Source organism: Sander lucioperca, chromosome 9 (assembly GCF_008315115.2).
Source record: "Sander lucioperca isolate FBNREF2018 chromosome 9, SLUC_FBN_1.2, whole genome shotgun sequence".
In the NCBI taxonomy this organism is placed as follows: Eukaryota; Metazoa; Chordata; class Actinopteri; order Perciformes; family Percidae; genus Sander; species Sander lucioperca.
This window is the reverse complement of record NC_050181.1, coordinates 36,047,386-36,066,253: the sequence shown is the minus strand read 5'-3', so window position 1 is coordinate 36,066,253 and position 18,868 is coordinate 36,047,386. Positions and strand designations below refer to the sequence as shown.

The following is an 18,868-nucleotide window of genomic DNA, read 5'->3' as shown; positions in this document are numbered from 1 at the left end:
ACGCTAAATTACTCTTCTTTTTTTTTTTTACATACTGCAGGTAGCCCACTGGTAATAACACTGTCCGCATGAATCACATGAAGTTGTGACTGGACTTCTACACACCACACACTGTGGTAATCAAAGGTTAATGTTTTCCCACTATTGAGAACATGCCAATTTCCAGGGCCATTTCCTTTCAACTGTACTGACAGCTAAATGGTTATGTGTGTGAGAGAGAGTAGTGTTTGACATTTTCATTATGACTACTACTTCTCCTTCTCTCCCCACCGACTCAGGTTCGAAAATAGAAAGAAATAGTGGCAAAAGCGTCCCAACAAAATCTGAAACCTGGTCATTTACAGCGCTGAGGACACAAACACTTTGAAGGTGTTCTGACAGGCTGCAAGCTACACTGGAATGTTTATTAATTTCAATTCTCAGCTAATATAAAGCATGCAAACGTAAACATAAAGACGTATAAATAAATACATTATTTTCGCCTTCCACTGGCAGCTCACCATATACACGCACATAAATATTCATAAACACACAGCTGCTGAATGACATTATAAGCCCGTCCAGTGCAGTGACTGTCTGGAGTTGGTTGATGAACAGTGATTGCTAATATGTGATTAAGTGATTACTAACTGCTAACCAATTCTCTCTCTCTGTCTCTCTCTCACACACACTCACCCACCCACACACACACACACAGAGTGGGCTCCACTCCTTGCAGACTGGTGACACACCTCATCAAACTGTGGTCTGTTATAAGTGGTGCTGACACGTGTGTTTGTGTGTCTTTGAGTGTCTCTGAGTGTGTGTGTGTGTGTGTGTGTGTGTGTGTGTGTGTGTGTGTGTGTGTGTGTGTGTGCAGCTGCATACCTTCACAGCACGTGTTGGTGGTCTGGTTTCCGCTCAGAGGGCTGTGAAGTGGCCTGATGAAAGCTCACACATGGCAGCGGCGAGACGAGCCTGATCTCCTGTCGTGACCGCAGCGCTCAAACGGCTGGACGACAGAACTTCCCGGTCTGCCGCGGATATTTAACTGTGACAGGACAGTTAGCAGAGACTTTAGTCATGTTGTCATAGAAATGAGCTCGTCTTTTTTTTTTTTTTTTTTTTGTGGCATTTTTAGGCCTTTTTTTTTACAAGACAGCTCCAGACATGAAAGGGGACAGAGAGAAGGGGAACGACATGCAGCAAAGGGCGGCAGGTCGGAACCGAACCCGCTGCGTTGTGGACTGAGCCTCTGTATATGGGTGTGCGCTCTAGCAGGTGAGCTACCCAGGCGCCCAGGAAATGAGCTCGTCTTTGATGTCTGGATGCTGGATCCATGAGCAAAAAGATGTTGCCACTTTATTTTCACTCACTCTGTCCTCAGCCAGTGTTGTAGCCGAGTCCCCAGTGTTCGAGTCCGAGTCAAAAAAGTCACCAAAGAAGTCTGAGTTGAGTTGAGTCTGAGTCAAGTCACCATTAACTAACTTTTTTTTTTCATTTTTCATTTTTTTTTAATTCAGGTGAGTCGATTGAGAACAACTTCTCATTTGCAATGACACACAACATTCACACAGTTACACATTCATACCTGAATGCTGCCGAGTACAACTATAGTCTGATCTGCTGGCCACTGAGCAGCTCCACTGGAGCGGTTGGGGTTAAGGGCACCTCAGTGGTGGAAATGAGGGAGGGACAAGCGCTGCTCTTTCACTTTCCCCACTCAGATTGGGGATCGAACCAGCAACCTCCCCGGTCCCAAGCTCCCTTCCTTAACCACCAGCCACTGCTCTACTTCGAGTCCGAGTTGAGTCTCGAGTCCAGAGAATAGTGACGAGTTGGACTCGAGTATTCCATCACTGCCACATAAAAGTGGTCGGAAACTTCATCCAACTTCCGAGTCCTATTTCATGAATGCTTGAATTCGATTTCATAAATCCTCAAGTCCAAGTCCAAGTCCTCAGTGCGCAAGACCAAGTTGAGTCACTAGTCTAGGACTGGAGTACTCCATCAATGGTCCTCAGAACATTATAACAATGAGCTACATCAGGGCTTTCACATGGTATGAATCCACTTTCTGGATATTGTGATCATTTATCTCTATTATCATCCTGAATTTAAAGGGGTACTCCAGTGAAATAATATTGCACTTCCATAAAGATGAGCGATTCACAAGAGGCAGATTTTTTTAAAGCATAGCCATAAACAGAAGCAGCAGATATCCTGACTTCAAGTCCCTGTTATGGGTCAAGCTCCCAAAACACTCAGTCCTTAATTTCCCATGATGCAACGCAATATGGTCTTTGCTTATGCCTTGTTCCTGTCATATGGGATGGGAAATATTTCCAAGTTTACGACTTGCAAGCGTTGACATCAAAGGACTCAAGACAGTTTTATAATCACAGAGTTTGTCTAGTGAGGGTTATGATTATTAGAGATTGCTGCTGTAGTGTTGTGTTGATTGTGTTCTGTATATTGTACAGGAAATATTTTTGTACTATTTTATTTTGTATTGTTGTCTTTTGGTTTATTTGTACTGCACTGACTGCAAATCAAGTTTCCCATCTGGGATAGTAAAGTGACTGAGCTGAACTGATTACGGTGTATTGACAATATAACACTATATCCATTAAATGTGTGTTTAATTACCTTTAACAACCGTCTTTGGCTGATGTGTGTGAGGCATCCCTATTCTCTTGTTTTTCAGTCGAATATATATCTGAGCTTTCAGAAAAGTCAAAATATCTCGTCATTATCGACTTGGATGTTGACGTGAACGTAGTAGGTTGGATGATTAATCGATTAGTTACGAAAATTCTGAACTTCTAACCAACGTAATTTTCCCATTTCGGTTATTTTGTTTTTTTAAATCCTATTATTACTTTTCCCACTGTGTTTAATACCCCTATCAGACAAGTGTAAAGACACATTTCACGCAGTTCTGACTTTGTCTTTGGTTGAGCTTGGGAGGAGGGTGCAACTTTGCAAGTTGTGTTTACAAGTCACAAGTGTCAAACAGCCTACTTTAAATATACAGATAGGTGACAAAGTAAAGGAACAGCCTGAATAAATGAGTGATTAAACATTACAAAAATACAGATGTTTCCATACTGTGCATGAGGTGTCACTGAATGGTTTGAGGCGTGTGAAAATGATGTGCTGTGGCCTTCGCACAACAAGTATCGGGGACTTTGAAGTGACATGTATAAGGACACTTTATATTGGTTCGTCCTTTGATTTGCCATGTGGACTTTAAAGTAATTCAGTGATCCGGTATCTGAGGCGAAGTAGCTTACTTAAATTTGCTCTGATCTCACAGTAATAAATGCTAATGTGAATGGTAGCCTAAGGGGCCATTTCTAACGCTGGATCTCAGTTCGGGGACAGTATGTGAGCATTATGAATTTTTAAAACACAGTACGTACACCTAACTGCAGCAATGAATCATTTATATTATCATGCCAATCTCTATTCTGGGACTAAACATGTTGTGTTTAAATTCACCACCCTCGCTTCTCACCTTTACAGAGACATCACCATCTGCACTGACACACTCCACTGTACTCCCTCTTCTCTTATCCTCGTCATATGCTCCTTAGGTCTCTCATCTTTCTCCCACATTTCCTTACACCTCTCTTCTCACCAGTTACCTCCATCCTCCACCAGCCTCCCTGTCTGAAATGACTCACTACAATACTAGCCTCCTTCAACATGCAACCTCTCTTCCTCTCTCTCTCACACACACACACACACACACACACACACACACACACACACACACACACACACCGTATTTGTCTCATCCCGACTTCCTATTTTCCTCCTTTCTCACGGTGTCTGCGTAGTTCTGTTCATGCACCCCTTCCTTCCTCTCCAGCTAAAAAAGCATGACTCTAGGGGTGTACGATTCAGAAAATGTCACGATTCGATTCGATTCCGATTTTCGATTCAAAAACGATTCTTGATTCAAAAAACCATTCACAGTATATAAATGTAATTACTTTTCCCATGTGATTGCAGTAGACATACAATTTAAAAGAAAAGAAACACAACAAATGAAATGTAGTTTGATATTACTTTATATGTCTTCATACAAAAATAAAAACTTTTGCAACTAAAAACTGCAAAAGTACCAAGCTTTGGCCAGCTTTCAAATACATTTAATTCAAGTATAAAACTGTTAAATAAAAGGAGCTTTTACATTTAGCTTTAAAGTGCTGTACTCAGATCAAACAAAAAATTCTGCTAAATGTGGTTTAAGGAGTACTTCAGCTACCAGGTTGACTGTTGAAATGTGAACTCGACTGGGCGCATTGAACTTCCTAAAATTAGGCCCTTTCTTTTTAGAACTGTGACAATTACAGTGCCATTTATGGTAATGGCGAGGTAATGTCATTACAAGACAATAGTGTCAAAACGAAAAGAAGAAAAAAATGAATTGATTTTTTGAATTCTATGAATCAATTTTGAATCGGTAGAGCTTGAATCTCCATTCAAATTCAAATAAATTTTTTGCACACCCCTACATGACTCCCTCTTTCTTTTCACCCCTTGACTCAAAGGTGCCCATCACAGAGTCAATGAGTAACACTCCTGTACATCCTTGCCATGATTTAGCATGACATGGCATTAATAAAAAACTTAAAGCCTCCAGAGTCTCACACACACACACACACACACACACACACACACACACACACACCTTAATCTCCCAGGTTCCTGTCCATCATTAGCTCACTATTAAACAATAGGGAGCAGACAGAGCCAGCTGCAAGGCACAACCAGCCGAGCCATTATTATTTCCCTGCTGTGTGTGTGTGTATGTGTGTGTGTGTGTGTGTGTGTGTGTGTGTGTGTGGGTGTGTGTGTAATTATACATTTGTTTAAGCCTATATTAACTTTTCCCAAATTGCCAGCTTTTGATCATTTTCTGGTCTTTCTACTTCATTTTAAATGTGTGTGTGTGTGTGTGTGTGAGGGAGCGTGTGGAGGCCTATCTCCATAATTAGGGCAGACCAGCCACACATGGGGCTCTCCTGACACTTCCCCTCCAAGACCTAAATATTCATGAGACTCTAAACACTTTCATGAGCTCTGTAATTATGGCCAGAAAATAGACGGAGAGAGACAAAGACAGAAAGAGGAAGAGAGTGGGAGGCAGCGAAGGAAATGCCCTCACACTTTTTTAAACACAGCTTCCCCCATAGAATTAGCAGATAATGTCAACAGTGTCGTGCGGTTCTACCATCCAAGCCAGAGACGCTGGAGACTATTTCTAGAATCATCATCACTGCAACATAATTTGAATGAATTTTTGCACTAAAAGTTGCTTAATTTGACATGGACCGCTACCTTCAAGCGTGAATAAGCAAAAAAGCAAACAAGCTGATACACAAATCACTCTCTGTTAGGAATGGAAATTATGCTATATGATGTCACACTGATAATCAGTGGATGGATATATGGAGCTATAGTGTCACAAAGTCACTGTGGTCAAAATCAAATCAAAATCAATAATCGGTTATGGCAGTACTTGTTTTTGTGATGATTTACTGAAGAAGTCTTCTCTCAAGAAAGAAGACTCCTTCAGTGTATTCCCCTTTTGGCTTGGAGTATCTGCCAAGTAAAGCTAGGCCAAAAAAACAAAAATGTAGTAAGGTTGACATCAGGAGTCGACCTGTAAGTGAGTGATCTCATTTGGCACATGCGGCCCTTTGCTGCATGTCATTCCCCCCTTTCTCTCCCCTTTCATTTCTTCTGCTGTCCTGTCAAAAATAAAGGCTACATTTTTTTCCCCCCAGATGACTTAGTGAGTGGTCCGCTAAAATACTACAACACCTACTCATCATGCAGTCTACTACAACTACTAACTCCTGTTGCTTTGATTTGACTTCTATACTCAAAACAAAACAGCATGCACATGATGAGTGCTAATGCTAAAAGGTCTCAGTATGCTTCAAACAGGGCAAAAATGTTTACAGCTATTCCGAGCTCCTACAGCGGGGGTGAGGTCAGTCTGTTGCCTTCCACTGTTCACACGAAAAGTGATGCAAGTAGTTGAGTAAAAAAAAAAAAAAGAGAACTGAAGAATGCAAGCATATTTCACAGTGTTTCTTGTAGCATATTAAAAACATGATCATATCATGCATACTTATTATTATCAGGAGGCCCTGATGGTACCTAATAGGTACCGACTGATAAAGGATTTTTAAGGCCGATACCGATACAAATATTTGATGATTAAAAAAATCCGATATTCCGATAAATATCGGCCAATATATATATTTTTTAAAAATCCAGAAATGCGTAACAAAACATAAACAGATTTCCTTAACATTAGTTATTTGTAGTTATTTATGAGTCCTCACTAAAATAATATGATAATGTAGTTGAAAAATAATAGTTTGTTTTATTGTCTCAACAGAACAGAGGAACGTCAAAATATATTAAAGTTCTGATAAATAAAATGTATAAAAATACAAACTTAAGATATGAAACTTAAAGTCCTTTGAACAAAAACACAATAACAACAACAAAAATCAAAGAGTGTTGCCAACAGGGACGTTGTAGAGCGCTCTCTGGTGGACAAACTATGCAAGGCCAACACTCAGAACATGGTTGAAGGGTGTTTCGTCCGTTTTTATTTTATTTTTTTTTATATTGAATTTAGGGATGGGGCTGATCCGATCCAGTATCGGTATCGGGACCGTTCCAGTATCGGTATCGGGACCAATACCAGCGTAATTCACGTATTGGATTTTCCCGATCCAACCTGCGGAGATATCTGATATCCATAAGCCATGTCTGTGCTTTAACGTTGTCTGCTGAAATGACTCCAAAAGTGCTTCCCGCCGGCTAGTCTGCTAGCTGGCTGCAAACTGTGGAATGGATTTCCTGAACGGAGGCGCGGCTCAATAGACGGGTTTCCTGTTTACAAACATTACAGGGTGCGTGCGTATACCAGGGGCAGAAAGCCAGATTGGTGAGCTGGTCCACTACTGCAACAACCTTAAGCTTTCCTTATTGTTTGTATATAGCTAACTGCTGACTCAATAAAACGTAATTTTAGTTGGATCTGTTTGTCTGTCTTTAATTTTGCAGTGTTACTGTGATATATATGTATGGCTATAATTATCATTTTAGGCTAATGTAATAGCCAATGTTAGCAGCAGGGTTACCCCTGAGTGTACCCCTATGGTTGGTTTATGCATTAAAATAATGGCCAGGATTTCCAGGAAAAGGTACGATATGTGTGTCTCCATTTCAAAACATCACTGCAGGTTGACTGTTTTTAGCAGCAGAGGTTGATTGTGGGCGAGAGGGCGACAACACTGTCGTGGTTAGCTCGCCGAAACTCTACTGCCGCTGTCTCGGCAACGTTAGCTAATGTCCGCTAGCATATAGGCTAACTATAGCCAGTTAGCTTTGTGTGTAACGTAATAAAACCCACCCCTCGTAGGAGCGAAGCTTAATATTTTATTCAATAACATTATGGTACAAAAGGAGCACTAACGCCACAGGTCTTATGTTGACAACGTGGACGCAGATATAAGAAACTACGAAGGCAGTCGTAATATTTACCTAGCTAGCTAGCAGGCTAGGCTAACGCTGTTGCGCTAACGTTAGCAAAACATCGGCGTAGCTTTAGCTAGCAGTCTAAACTTGTCTCGAGTCCGGACCTTTAACTGTCTATAGTCCGGACTCGAGTACTACAGCCCTGACAGGTAGATATCACTTAGCTGAACAACTGAACAAGCTGCAACTTTTCTGATTGATATAATGGGAGCCTCTTGCATATGACCCCAATCTGCCCTTCTTATGGCTTAAAGCCATAACCTCCGCCGGTTTTTGCCAAAACCATGCTTCCCCCTAGGTATGTTAAACATCAGGCACCCATCACTGGCTCTGTTTGTACAATTAACCACACAACAACTCCTTGGCATTTTGACTTATGCTATGCTGCTACTACTACTAGCTACACGAAACACGTCTTCTTTCTGCCCCCCGGTTGCGTGCGCAATCAGTGATGACGTTGCCGAGAAATCCATGTATGAGACACAGAGTTATGAGACACGCCCCCACTCAGGAAATCCATTCCGCAGTTTGCAGCCAGCTAGCAGGATAGCATTGAGCAGCATTGTGGCTAGCCAACATGTCCGCTGTGTGGAAATACTTCACACTGGAAACACCGCAGAGCAAGACAGCAAAATGCAATGTTTGCAAAGCCGTAATTCAGAGAGGCGGAAGCTCCCTCGCGTCGTACAACACAACGAACACAATCAAACATTTAAAAAAGCACCACGTTAAAGAGCATGAGGATTTTTTAGCCAGGGGGCAGAAAGACAACGGGAGCCGTCAGGAATAACTTCTGGAGTCATTCCAGAAGCAAGGTAAACTCCAGGCAGACAACATAAAGGCTAAAGGGATTACCGAGAAGTTGCTCAACTTCATCGTACTTGATGACCAACCGTTATCAGTGGTGGAAAACGCTGGATTTCGCAGCCTGATTGAACACTTGCAGCCACGGTATAGTTTACCATCCAGGAGATATTTATCAGAGACTGTGCTACCTGAACTATACAGCCGAGTGTCAACCAAGTTAGCTGAGAAGTTAAAAGGAGTTCCAGCCCTGAGCTTTACTACAGATATTTGGACTTCAGATGTCTGCCCAATGTCGCTGATAAGCCTCACAGTGCACTGGGTTGACTCAGATACACATGGCCTCTGTAGCGCGGTGCTTGTGAAAAAGTGCAGGGGTTCACACAACCGAGCTACAATCGCAGTCTCCATTATAGAGATGTTAAATCACTGGGAGATCCCCCTGGAAAAAGTGCATGCCATTCTACAGGACAATGCACGTAATATGAAGGCTGCGATGGAAGACTTGGCAGTTCCTAATTTGGGCTGTTTTGCTCACTCGCTGCAACTCGTTGTCCACGAGGGACTAATGTCACAACACTCCCTCAGTGTTAACTTTTTGAGGAGTCATTTACTTTTTATTGTTTTCTTTTGAAGAATAGTTAGACTCTGGCGTTAAGCTTAATCCAGGTCATCTTCAGTGCCAAACCTCCTACTGTACTTGATTTGTGCTGTTCAGATTGACACTGTTATATTGATAGTGTGTGTGTGTGTGTGTGTGTGTGTGTGTGTGTGTGTCTGTCTGTGTGTGTGTGTGTGTGTGTGTGTGTGTGTGTGTGTGAGATGTTTACAGTTATTGCACTTTTCTTATATTTCAAATATATTACATTTTAAAACCTTGATTTGTTGATGCTACAAGAGCCAGTGTACTTGATTTGTGCTGTTCAGATGTACACTGTTTTATTGATAGTGTGTGTGTGTGTGTGTGTGTGTGTGTGTGTGTGTGTGTGTGTGTGTGTGTGTGTAAGATGTTTACAGTTATTGCACTTTTCTTATATTTCAGATATTTGACATTTTAAAACCTTGATTTGTTGATGCTACAAGAGCCAGTGTACTTGATGTGTGCTGTTCAGATGCACACTGTTTTATTGATAGTATGTGTAAGATGTTTACACTTGCACTTTTCTTATATTTCAATACTCAAGTATTTGACATTTTGGGAATGTAATACATATTGACATGACAATCAATTTGAAACCCTTACAGTTGCATATTTGTTTTCAGAATGGGATTTGTCCTGTTAACAGGACTTCCTGTTTTTCTGACTTCCTTTTCTGACCTTATACTTAACTCAAGTTGCCTTTTGGGACATACATGCATACATACGTACATATCATACTTGCCTGTTGAGAGGAGTTTATTTCAGCATCATATAAAATCAAGCAATCAAACAATAATGATAATAATAATATTAAAGCAAACACAGCTCTGGTATCGGAATAGTATCGGTATCGGCCGATATCCAAATTCAGGTATCGGGATCGGATCAGAAGTGAAAAAATGTGGATTGGTGCATCCCTAATTGAATTATCAGAATCATTTGTCATTTGTCATTATAAGTGATTCTGATAAAAAAAAAATGCATCGGCCATTATAAATGTCGATACCGATAGTTTGGAAAATGGCTAATATCAAAAAATAGTTGTTGTTTTTGTTGATAATTTTATTATTGTTTTAAACATTAACGTTTCAAATTACTGTGCTATCATTATTTTGGCCATATCTCAGCCCCAAGGCTATGTTACAGTAAAAAATAGTGTCATTGGCTGCTTTCCCATAAGCATCGTAGCCCTGGGTTCAACTCATTTCCTTTAAGAAGGACAGATTTAATATTACATCTAATATTAGCGTGGTAACCATTCCTACGAGTGCTGCCTGGTCTATTTTTGGGTTTATAGTCAGAGAAGCCAGCAAGGATTCCTGTTACAAAAACCACTCTGAGATGATACGCGAGAAGACTTCAAGGCTATAGAGTCTCTGGCGGGAAATTCTATCGTTTTTCCTTTTTGTAAAACAAAAGAAACTTGCAACATCCAATCAGACATTTGTTGTTCACCCAGAGCACACTGTATCAGTGAATACACCCTCACCACTCACATTTCCCTCAAGTTTTTCACTCTGGCCCAAATGATCACATGCCTGCTTTAAATTCCAGGATGAGTCAATTGACTTCATCCAACTGGAAAAGCCATCGGATAGTCGCTATGAAACCACAGGCAGGCTGCAGTATGAGGCAGCTGATTCAGAGCTGATTGTCCACATTGACTCATAATGGCGCTGCACTGACACACACATATAGGAGAAAGGACACACTTCAATGTTGAGGAGAAACACACACACACACACACACACACACACACACACACACACACACACGGACACTGAATGAGCGCAAGATGACAAATGAGCGAGAGCACAGCACCTCAGACACGACTGTCATTTATATGTAAATGAGGCACACCTCTACTTCCACTGTGCAGCCCTCCTTCCTCTCCAGAAACCAAACTTCCAATCAGATCAGACAAGATGTCAAGACGAGATGATTGGGACCGACAGGAAGCCAAACGATACGTGATAAGACGGGACACGACAAGGTGAAATGAGTAGGGCTGGGTGTCATTCAAAAAAAATGTATACTAGGGCTGCAACAATTCCTCGAATAACTCGAATAATTCGATTACAAAAAATCCTTGATGCAAAATGATTTGCCTCGAAGCTTAGTTAAATCAATGATACCAACGTTGTATTGCTGACGGACGGTGTTTCCACACGGATCATTATTATTGTCGCACACCAGACGCTGCTAAGTCTGCGGGCGGCACATGCCAGAGAGTAAATAGTGAGGGGCTAAGAGAAGAGACAGGCTGGAGAAAACGACAGAAAGTGTCCAAAGTTTGGAATCAGTTCAAACGTAGTTAAAACGAGAACTCTGTACAGTGTGTCTACTGAAAAACCGAACTAGCTTACCACAATAATAGCACGACGTCAATGCTTCAGCATCTCAACAGAAAACATTTCTCATCCATTCCATGAAGCGGACCCGACAAAAGTAAATCACGGAGTTGTATGGACGATGAAACTACACCAAACACACCAACTACCAAAAACAAAGACAAGAAAATACGTAGCAGTGACCACAATTTGATCTAAAGAGCCGACTTGTTGACTATCCCGTCGGAGAAACAGCTGGTTGTTGCGCACCATTTTCTCTCACTCTCTCTCTTCATGGAGAAACAGCTGATCAACGATCTACTAGCATAAGTGTAACAGAGCTCAATCTATTTTAATTTATATATTATATATAAATTAAAATAGATTGAGTATAATTAATATTTACATATACATATATTTACATATAGGCCTATATACAGATCAGTCTCAGGATGAAACTTGTAGTTCTGAAAGTTAAGTTGCACAACTTAAGGTCATGTTTATGCATGTTTATGTATGTTTATGTATGCCTTAGTGTGAAGTTGATGTCATTTCAGAAAATGTAATTTTACAATGTAATATGGCACTTAAATGCACTTCATATGTTTAGTTTTTTGAGAGATGATATTGTAAGCAATGTAGGCTACAAAAATGTAGCTTTTTCCGAAAATGTAACCAAACTATTGTTTATTATTGCTCTTCAATAAAACAAAAGTATTTCTTATCCGATTACTCGATTAATCGATGGAATAATCGGTAGAACACTCGATTACTAAAATAATCGATAGCTGCAGCCCTAATGTAACCGTGTCTTCGATACCGGTTCCTGAATGATACTTTTTTCGCTACCAGTTTTATAAAATCCATTATAACTAAAAGAAATTACAACATTACGGCACAAATCTTTTTATTTATTGTTCAGCTCTTACTAAGTGAGCCCGTCTCTGTAACATAAGAGTTTTTCCTGCATGTCTCTACAACTTGTCACATTAGACAGCCAATCACAAGCATTGTTAGATTTTGGTATTTAGCATGCTGTATGAGCGAGACCTTCCTCCACAGCGCTGCGGAGGAGGATCTGGCTAGTCCACACAGCATTCTGGGATGCAAGAAAAACATGCTCTGGTTTATCGGCATTTCTTTAAACCAATCACAATCGTCTTGGGCGGTGCTAAGCGCCAGACGGAGCCACGGTTCCTCTGCAAAATAGCCTCGGGAAGGAACTTGTTTTGGTGGAACATGTGTACGTCCAGAAGTTGTGCAACAGAAAACTCAGATTGGACAGATAGTCTAGCTAGCTGTCTGGATTTACCCTGCAGAGATCTGAGGAGCAGTTAACCATAGTCCTCAGAAATCCACCGGAGTTTAAAATTCCAACACAAAGAAAGCGGAAGGTGACGGACATCCCGCCGAAAAGAGTGGAATTTCTGGCGGGAACGGAGCAATCCCGGAAATTAAACGTCGTGGATATAGACTAATGGCTCACTGACGCTGATGAGATTTGCTCCTTAGGTATTGAAATTTGGTATTGAATGACATGGCATTTTTCGTTACTCAATACCCGATTTTCCCTATTGTGGGATCAATAAAGTCTTATCTATCTTATCTTATACTAATGATGATGATGATGATGATGATGATGATGATGATGATGATGATGATGATGATGGAGTGGACATTAGCTGTTAACTAAGGTCTGTTTGCCACAACACTAATGATTTCATGTACCCTGTTGTCTCCCCAAGGGCTCCAAACTCCACTGCTGCCTTGTCAGGCTCCATTCCTTGTGAGGGGCACATTGATTAACGACTCACACTGCTGCAATCTTTCCTTGACAAACTGATGCATATCACGCAGGATGGCAACAAGATGACAAGCAGCATCAACCCTCGCCCCGATAAACTGATGAGCAAGCTAAAACACACCAGTAAAGTTGCACACAACAGATTTTTCAGGAATACATGACATCTCAGCCACTCATTGGACTGCCAGTCACCAGGAGGACATCTGCCACTGTTACTGTAAAGTGCACAGTTACTTGAGTTATCCTGTCATTGTAATGCCCTCTGTGAGTCACCAATGCATCAGTAGGCACAACACGCACAACACACACACACTGCATTTAGACACTTAAGTACCTGGCAGGTATGGGGAACGGAACACATGGTCTTCCTGTTTGTTTTTCTCTGTAGTCGCTGATGTCATTGACTTTAGAGCGCAGCAATGCTAAGAGTGCTGTTTTCCTTGAGTGACGTCTTTGTATTTGTGTGTATTTGTGTGTGTGTGTGTGTGTGTGTGTGTGTCTGGTGTGTGTGTATGTGTGTGTGTGTGTGTGTGTGTGTAACCTCAGCAGTCTATCACTGACTTAACAAAAGGCTGCTGAATATAAATCCATTCCCACTCCCATCTGCCTGCCAGGTCAGCTGAACATGCAAAAATGTGTCATCAGGGAGGCATACAATTCAACATATATATGAAGCATAACATTTCTAATTATAAATATGTAATTAAATAATATTTACTTGAGTTCATACTGAGTTTTTTAAGGATGTTCCCGTCACCCTATTTATTAGTACCAAATTCCATAGTTGTTTCCAGAAAATTTTAAAATAAAATAAAATAAATATTATTCAAAAATTACAGACCCAAAAAAAAAAAAAAAGAATTGCTGCTAGATGAAAGGTTAAGGAGTCCCCAGTTATTAAAATGCATCCTAAGGGAGGCATGAATGTGTGTACTGCAAATTTTATAAAAATCCAACCATGAGTTATTGAGATATTAAAGTTTGGACCAAAGTGGTGGACGGACCAACCAACTGACCGACCAACCATCATTGCTATCCCTAGAGCCACGTCACTAGCATGACTTAAAATGCCAAACATCCACTGATAACACTGAGTCAACTCCTTGCTGGACGTTGCCTTTGAGAACTTCCCCGAAAAAGTCACTCATCTCTGCATTTAAATTCGTACTCTGACATCATTGGCACCCTTCTGCACAGGGACTACTCCCACATTTTACCGCTCTATACATAATGCCAGTCAGTAGCAGTTTAAATAGCAGTGACAGGGTGTGATAAGACACAGTTGAGTAAGAAACCCTTATCTGGCCTATGAGCTGAATCCCATCTGCCAATCTCCTCACACTGACTCATAATGCTGCTTATTAGTCCCTTTGGAGGGATAAAGGGGACAAAGGGAGTGTTTTATAAAAAAAAGGGATAGAAAAAGGAGAAATAAAGACAGAGAAAACAGATTAGGAGGGAGAGAGCTGAGCAGGAGGATGGGAGAAGAATGCAAAGAATGTACAAGACTAGAAAAGGATACATTTTATGGAGGAAAATGTAAGTGCTCGCTTACGCTGGAAATTGCAGGTGTAAACAGGCAAAAAAAAAATTTTTTAAATACTTAAAGTGTTATTTGCTGTTAAAGCAGCTGAAATCAGTTGAAGTGTGGACAAATGAAAGCAGTTGAACTGAAATTTCCAGTGAAGTTGAAGCGTCAACGGTAGTGTGTTTACTGTAAATAGTTAAAGTGTCAGTGAGTTCAAGAGCTGAAGAGGCAGAAAAAGAAGAACAGGCGTAGCAAAGGTGTGGACAGGAGACAAAACGTTATGGAAAAAGCCAGGTGGGGAAGGTGGATGCAACATAATGTTTGGGAAATGTGCGGGGAATACCAGGGGAAATGCTGTGCGGTAGCTTGTTAAAAGCTAGAGACGCATTCGATTAGCATGAAAACAGATCCCAGAGAACGTTTGACTCGGTACACATATGTTATTAACCCCTAGGTTCATTTTGCGCTGGAATTGTCCTTTAATGACCTGAGTTGTAGCCTACCTACAGGCAGTAAGTGGAGATGCATGTGAGCAGACTGAGCCCCTATAGTGAGCGGCTGGTCAGATCCAGCAGACAGATAAATGACCCCCTGTCACAATTACAATGCCCCATCCCCTCCTCCTCCGTCTCTTCATCCCTCTATCTCTCTCTCTCCATCAACAACCCCCTCCCTTATCTCAACAGGCCATCCATCAACCAGCAGACTCCACCCACCCTCGCTCTCTACACACTTTCTCCACACACACACACACACACACACACACACTTTGTTGCCCATTACTTTAAAATTAAACCAAATGAAGCGATGGTGCACCTGGTACATGGGAGGAGGGAGGGAGTACCCCCTGTTTCCAGTGATCTCTCTCTTACACCTTTCCTCTTCTTACACTCTGATCCTTCTCCTCTGCTCTTCTTTTAAGGCGCTGACACACCAAGCCGATAATCGGCCGTTGGACAGTCTGGCGAGGTCAGTGACTCGAGTCTGTTCGGTGTGTTCCGTGCCGTCGCCCATCCGAGGGGCCATCGGCCTTCATTTTAGCCGATTTGACATGTATAATTGGCGGGGCGGCCACTGCCGGCAGTCGGACTCAAATGACCCATCTGATTGGTAGAGTAGAGCTGAAGTTCTTTGCCCGAACCCGACGGGACCCGACGGGTTCCGTCAGGTTCGGTCTTCATTTCTATCATGTTACACGGGCTCGGGCCGGGCTCGGGCTTGCCCTCCGAGTTGCGCAGTAAACGAGCGGTCAGGTGAAGCGTTTCGATTAGCGTGAAAATGGATGCTGAGGAGGTGAAACAGAGGCTGGCTTCTGGAGGGCTTATTTTATTTCTTTGTTCCAACTTCCATGTGGCCTATAGCCTCCGTTAGTCATGAATAAATGATGTTAAAAAATGTATAAATTACTCATTCTTGACGGAAGACAAAAGAGCTGTGTGCGTGCGGCGCAGTCTCTTTTTTCTTTCTCTCCCTTTTCCACCGAGTGGTGCGTGTGCCCGCTCGCGGCGTGAAGAGCGTGTCCGCGCTATTTTCCGACATGCACTCTAATCACTGCTGATAGACGGCCTTTTGTACAGTCGGGCTGTAAACGGGTTCGGGGTTTTAAAAATCTGTCAATCAAAATGTCGGGCTCGGGCCGAATTATGTCGGGCTCGGGCCTTGTCGGGCCAAACTTTTAAGGCCCGATTACAGCTCTATGGTGGAGTGCTAACCCGGAAACGGGGAGTGGAATGAGCGTGACTAGAGTCTCTCAAAATCTGACGAAAATCTTTTAAACTGACCTTTGTCGATCTGAAATGAAGACAGATTCAGCAACTGCACGGCCTATTTGTCGCTTAAAATGTTTTCAGAAACACATTTCTGTGAACTATTTTAGTACAATATGAGATCGTATTCTGAACAAGCCGCCATGACAGTCGGTCTTTGAATTTCCTGGAGAAACCAGACCCACGTGACACATTCATCCATTTAGGTCATTTTTGGGCGACAATACAGATTAGCGCCGCCTGCTGTTATGGAGACTTATTACATCTCGTCGCTTTGGTGTGTTCCGAGGCACTTTTTTGACCAACTCGGGGAGACTGATCAGTCCAACTGCCTTTTCTGCTGAGGGTCGGTGGTCTGGTCAGCGTGTCTGCAGCTTTACACTCCATCTCTCTGTACTCCTCTTTCCTGTCCTCCCCTCCCTGCTCTTACCATCTGCTCGCCTTTTTCCACGGCCCTGTCACCGTACCCATCTTAGCTGAGTATGTTGTTTTTTTTGTTGCCGCTTATCATGTGTAGGCGGCTTAAATGTCAAGGTGTAGCCACGGAGAGAATAGATCACTCATTGATAGAGGTGTTGAAATTAATCAAATAATCGATGCATCGAATCGTGGACATGGACAATGCTGCATCGATAATCGACCGGGCCATAATCGATTATTTCTGTTTACAATTTAATACATGCCTAACGACCTTTCTGTTTACATATTCTGTTATGTTTTGCACATTCAGGAAGTGCCATGTGCTCAGTGCTGTAGTTTTATGTATCCAATTTATTTAGTATTAGAGCTCTGCAGAATGTTTTGTTTTTGAAGCTTGAAAAGCTATGAATTAAATATCCTATATGGCTTTAATAGAAAAATGTATTTGACGCATCATGATGCATCGAGATGCATCGAGATATCGAATCGAAGACATGATAATCGTAATCTAATCGAATCGGGAGATCAGTGAAGATTCACACCTCTACTCATAGATTACTGCAAGGAAAGGCATTGTTACTTTACAAAATAGTATACAGAGACTTAGAACTCTCTAAAAAACAACTGATATAGAGTAACACTTTCTGTGGCACTTCTATTGTGATATTACGCATCTTTAGGCTTATAAAAACGGCCAATGTTGGTCATTCGAAGTTAATTATTTTGAAACAATGGTCATTTTATTTTGACCAACCCCCTAAGATAACACAAGATAAATCAGAGAGGTTACAAGATGTTTCTGTTTTGACTTTCTTTCTAATCTTTGCTCTTTTATTGTGGCATACTATATTGTTTTACCTCTACTGACAACACAGACAAACCCACCTGTGACAAGGAGGGTACACAGGTAGAGATTGCTTCACTTTAGAGGGTCACAGGCCATAAATGTTGAAAACCACTGGTCAACTTCTTGAATCTAAGGTTTCTTCTGATTCCTAATGCAAGCACATCTCTCATTGCTAACTTATAAATGCATCCACACACTCACTCACTCAATCAAACACGCACACACACACACGCACACACGCACACACACACACACACACACACACACACACACACACACACACATTACATTCAGAGGCAAATACAGAGAGTCAGTCAACCTTTCCATCCAATTACTGTGTGCTGTAAGATGACGGATGAGGTGCCATCAGTGTGGCCAGAGAAGTAACCATGTGAAAATGTAGACACATACATTATACATGCTCATGAATTCATGCACAATAAGGTACGCTGTACAGGTAACCTGTGAGAAACTAAAAGTAACCCTCGCTATAGAATGGGAAGTAGTTTTTCTCCGCCTGAAATTTAAATTTATACAATCAATCAACAGTCCAAACATGGACTGAAGGTACTTTTTAAAGGGACACAGCGTTCTGCTGACCAGCCTGTAACTGTGGTCAGCTCATCCGGTGTAAACAGAGAAACACTCACCGAACACAACCTCAACTCGTCTCCAGACGACACTTTTCTCTGAGGACTTCTCCACGAGGTAAGAAGAACCGAGAACTCTCCTCGTCTCCGCTGATGACAACAACGTTATTCCAGCGCTATTACTTATGTTTCGGCGGTGTAGCAACGGGTTCTTTGTTGCAGCAAACTGCGGCTCGATACCGATACATCCAGGCAGCCATGGACCCTCTACGCCGCGGAACGAGCGCTGATTGGTCGCTTCCACCACAACAAAGCGTTCTGCTCTGACGCTATTGGCTCAGGCTCCGATGGTGCATCCAGGGGCTGCTCGTAAACTCAGGTTACCGTTAAGATACTGCAGATGAACAAAAATTATACCACAACTACTAGCCTATTACTACTACTACAACAACAACAACTACTACTACTACTACTACAGCTGCTGCTACTACCAATAAGCCGATATAGCTGCCAGTGTTTCAAAACTATTTTATTTGGTTGAAAATGTTAGGATATAGGCTATTGCCATAATCTGTTTTATGGTTG

The 18,868-nt window shown here is 41.8% G+C and overlaps 1 protein-coding gene across 2 annotated transcripts in view; it reads right to left on the bottom strand.

Moving 5' to 3' along the window:
• LOC116037304 (SPRY domain-containing SOCS box protein 4-like) overlaps positions 1-18,568 on the bottom strand; it is a 97,587-nt gene extending 79,019 nt beyond the window's left edge. Inside the window, exons 1-2 of one of the 2 annotated variants that reach the window (XM_031281159.2) lie at positions 18,344-18,568; positions 868-1,030 (exon numbers count right to left, since the gene is read on the bottom strand). The gene's annotated coding sequence lies outside the window, so the exon portion shown is untranslated. The remainder of the gene's footprint in view (positions 1-867; positions 1,031-18,343) is intronic. The other variant, XM_031281158.2, reaches the window with a different exon arrangement.
• Positions 18,569-18,868: the final 300 nt, after the last annotated feature.